We start from the raw sequence: 4,033 nt of genomic DNA on the forward strand, positions 1-4,033 counted from the left end.
CTGCATATTAACGAATTATTCTTATCTAAAGGTGTCACCGAGCAACCTATAGAATTAGAACATAACTATGAACCGTATATGCTTACATAAATGGTGAAAGTTTGTCCTCATCAATTACGTTCTTGCTATCGTAAATAAGATGTATTATTATGGCCAGAACTATTAGAACGCGGTCAATTGGTGTGTTTACGCAATAATCTTTGGGCCTATAATGATAATTACGGGACCATTAACCCGAATGAGGAGACGAGATTTTCTATATTTTCCTCGCATCATTACCGCCTACATCCATTTAACTAATACATTTACCTGCTATGGGCAAGAAAGATAAATAACAAAAAAAAAAACAAATGTAACTCGAAATTAACTAACAATCAACATGTCAGTAAAAACTCAGAAACTTAACATAAAAAGTACACAATAAAATAACAGATACAAAATATATAGGTAATCAGAAGATCAAATAAAAAACAGATATGAAAAATCTAGAAGCAAAACATATAGTACGCAAAGTCGGATCATGTCCGAGGCTAACAAAGGCAAGTAAAATACTTGCCACACTATAAAAAAATAACATAGTTACCTACTTAAAAACAACTAAGGTCATGTTGGGTAAGAGGAATATTACTCGTTATTTTGCTCGAGGAAAATGGAACAGTATGAAAACTCCTTACCCCAGTCAGTGGCGGTTTGCAGTTTAGCCGCCCTAGGCCCGGGCCTACTGGGCCTTAGGGCAAATCCGCCACTATATACTCTGGGACTTAGCCAAGATAACAATTGTACATCGACAAACGCCAAACGAAAAGAAAAAAATTATCTGCTACGAAAAGTCACGTGACTAGAGTCAGACCAAACTAAGTTGGCAGCGATTTTGAAAGCCCAGACTGTAAAAGTGTTATTTTAAACGTCAAAGTTCTTAGTACTATGCCTTATGGGAAACGGTCGAAGAAATAGTTCAGATCCGGAAACCGCTACCAAATTTTAGTATATTGTTGGGCATGGTACTGGGTCTTCAAAACTGCCGGGAGACAGCGGCGCCGGCCATCTACTTCAGCGGAATGACATCATCAAAATGACTCCCGCCTCGTTGCGAATATTGCATTTTGCACCTAAACTATGCATTGTCACATACACGTGTGGGGTATTAAACGAAAGCCAGTAAAATATTATTTCACTAATACACTATGTACCAAAATATACAATAGTTTAAGAGAAATTTAAAAATAAATAAAAATGATGAAAAAAATCAAAATCAAACCAAAAACGTGAAAATTATGCATCAGAATGTAGGTATTTGCTAGAACAAATGCATTAAAGTTAAAAAAATCGAAATTGGTCATTTTCAGGATAATCCGCATAAGCTTCTAGTATGTTATTAGCAATATAAAAAGGATCATAAAACTGCTGGGAGACAATCTCTATACTGCCTAAGTAACAAATAATGGCGTCATACATGTGACCGCTGCCGAAATTTGCAAAATCTAAATTATAACTATACCTATACCATGAGTCATACATACACGTGTGCTATATCAAACGAAAGGTTATTAAATATATTATGATTCGTTAATACATTATTTATAAAAACAATGTAAATTTTAGGAGCTACAAACAAAGGAAAACTACTTTTTTTTAGAAAAGTTCGTGTATATATATAGGTAATTTATAGCTCAACTAAAAACGTTATAACAATGTTGCGTCTAATATAAAAGAAACCAGTTATTCAACTATACGTCACAGCTGAAATTTTTAATTTCTGATAAAAACTGTGGAAGTTGTACAAAAAAACTAAAGCACGCCAACAATTCTACCTTAACGCTCATATTATGCAAAGAATAGTTCTAATTATGGGGTATTAAATGAAAGAACATTACATAAAACACATGAAATCGACATTTTGGAGTGGAATCATAATTTATAAAATGAATTTAATAAAATAATATAAAAAAAATATTGACAGAAGCAAGTACAAAATAGGTGTTGAAATCCCTGACTTCTGAGTTAGGTAAAAAAACCTGTGACAGAAGTCAGAGTCCTCTCCCAGACAATAGAAATAGGCAGAATTTGCTGTCTACGTGTAATGTATTGTTTACATGGAACTACTGAACTGATTTTGATAAATGAGGCGTCAATTCATTCGCCTTTGTAGCCCAGGTGCACAAAACTTAAATTTTAACCGACTTTCAAAGGAGGAGATTAGGTACGAAACGAAACCGTTGTTTTGCTTATTTATCAAATAAATTCAATTTATAAATTATAACTCCACTCCAAAATATCGTTTTCATGTGTTTTATGTAATGTTCTTTCATTTAATACCCGATAATTAGGACTATTCTTTGCATAATATGAGCGCATTAAGGCGCTTCGCGCAGTTTTTGGCCAAAAACTGTTACTTTTTAGAGCTTATAACTTCTAAATGAGTCAACCAAAAATCATGAAAAAAATATATATGCATCTTCACTCTATGGACAATAATCACAACATTTGACTCTTTTCCTGAAATTTGAGTTTCACCGAAAAAAAAATAACACGACAGGCCGTTTTGCGGCTAACTTTGCTTATAACTTTTAAACAGCTTAATCGATTAAAATTATTTTTAAACTAACAAAAATGTTTTAACAGGTTCTACAAATGCAACATAGCTTTTCTTAATCAAAAAATATTTTCTTAAGAAATCGAACGTTTTTCCACATTTCATGCGTATGCAGCTTGAAAATGGCGTGGCCGGCAGTCTTGTGGAAGCTTTGAGACGAGGAGGCTGTGTCGCTCGTCGCTCCGTGCCTTCCTTGCACTATGTTCGCTTATGCACAAGCAAAGTGCTATAATATCGGAGTTATTGTGGCCAAAGAATAAATAACTGCAGAGCGCTGATTTGGTTGCGACGCACATTAGCGAGCGCAACACGGTATTTTGCGGTCTATTACAATGAATGTAATGATAATATCCGTATATATTATACTATAATATACGTATGTTTGAGAAAACTTCATTTGAAATAAATAAATAAATGTTTTCTAACCGACATATTATTATAAAGTCATTCAAGTTTTACGTTTTGAATAATGTTCCATTCCATCTCGAAACAATAAATAATTGATTTAACATAAGCTACCTATTACCTATTACGTTGTATGTATTAATAGTACCTGTTAAAAAACATTGTTTTTGTAGTTTAAAAATAATTTTAATCGATTAAGAACTAGCAAAACGGCCTATCGTATTTTTATTTACGGAAAAACTTACTATTAAGTTTATTGTAGGTTTAGTTAAGTAGTAATTAGTGTTAAATAGTGTAATTGTAGTATGTACCCAGTAGTTTCGGAGATAAAGGGTTAATGCTCATTTTTTGCCTATTTTCGTGAATAACTTCTAAACAATTTAAAAGTGCTTGTTGCTAGGCCTATTTGAATAAAGAATATATTGAATTGAATTGAATTGACTGTTTATCCTAAAATTATAAAAAATATACATTTGTGATTCTCACAATGAGCTCTTTCATATTTGATATGTAACACGATATAGTTTGTAAAACTTTTTTTTTTTAATTTTCTCTTTTACCCCCCAAAAGTGGCCCCCGTGTTCAAAATTAATTTGTTTACGTTACATGTCCGTCTTTGGGTCACAAACTTACATATATACACCAAATTTCAACTTAATTGGTTCAGTCGTTTCCGAGAAAATAGGCTGTGACAGACGGACAGACAGACAGACAGACAGACGCACGAGTGATCCTATAAGGGTTCCGTTTTTTCCTTTTGAGGTACGGAACCCTAATAATGATGATATTCCCACGTAATGATAGAGAAAACTTCGAACTTCGAAAAATAACACATTTGTAGTAGTATATGAAGCTAGTAGGTACTTTAATTTTATAAGTTAACTATTAATGGCATTATTTTAATTTATTTATTACGGATAAAAACGCAAAATAGGCGCCAGTCGTCGAGTTGCGGAAAATCGCCCGAGCTACAATACAATACAATACGGATAAAAAAAAACTGTATAAAATAAACGCACTGTACGCCTCAATTTA

This window comes from Cydia strobilella, chromosome 9 (genome assembly GCF_947568885.1).
Source record: "Cydia strobilella chromosome 9, ilCydStro3.1, whole genome shotgun sequence".
NCBI lineage: Eukaryota > Metazoa > Arthropoda > Insecta > Lepidoptera > Tortricidae > Cydia > Cydia strobilella.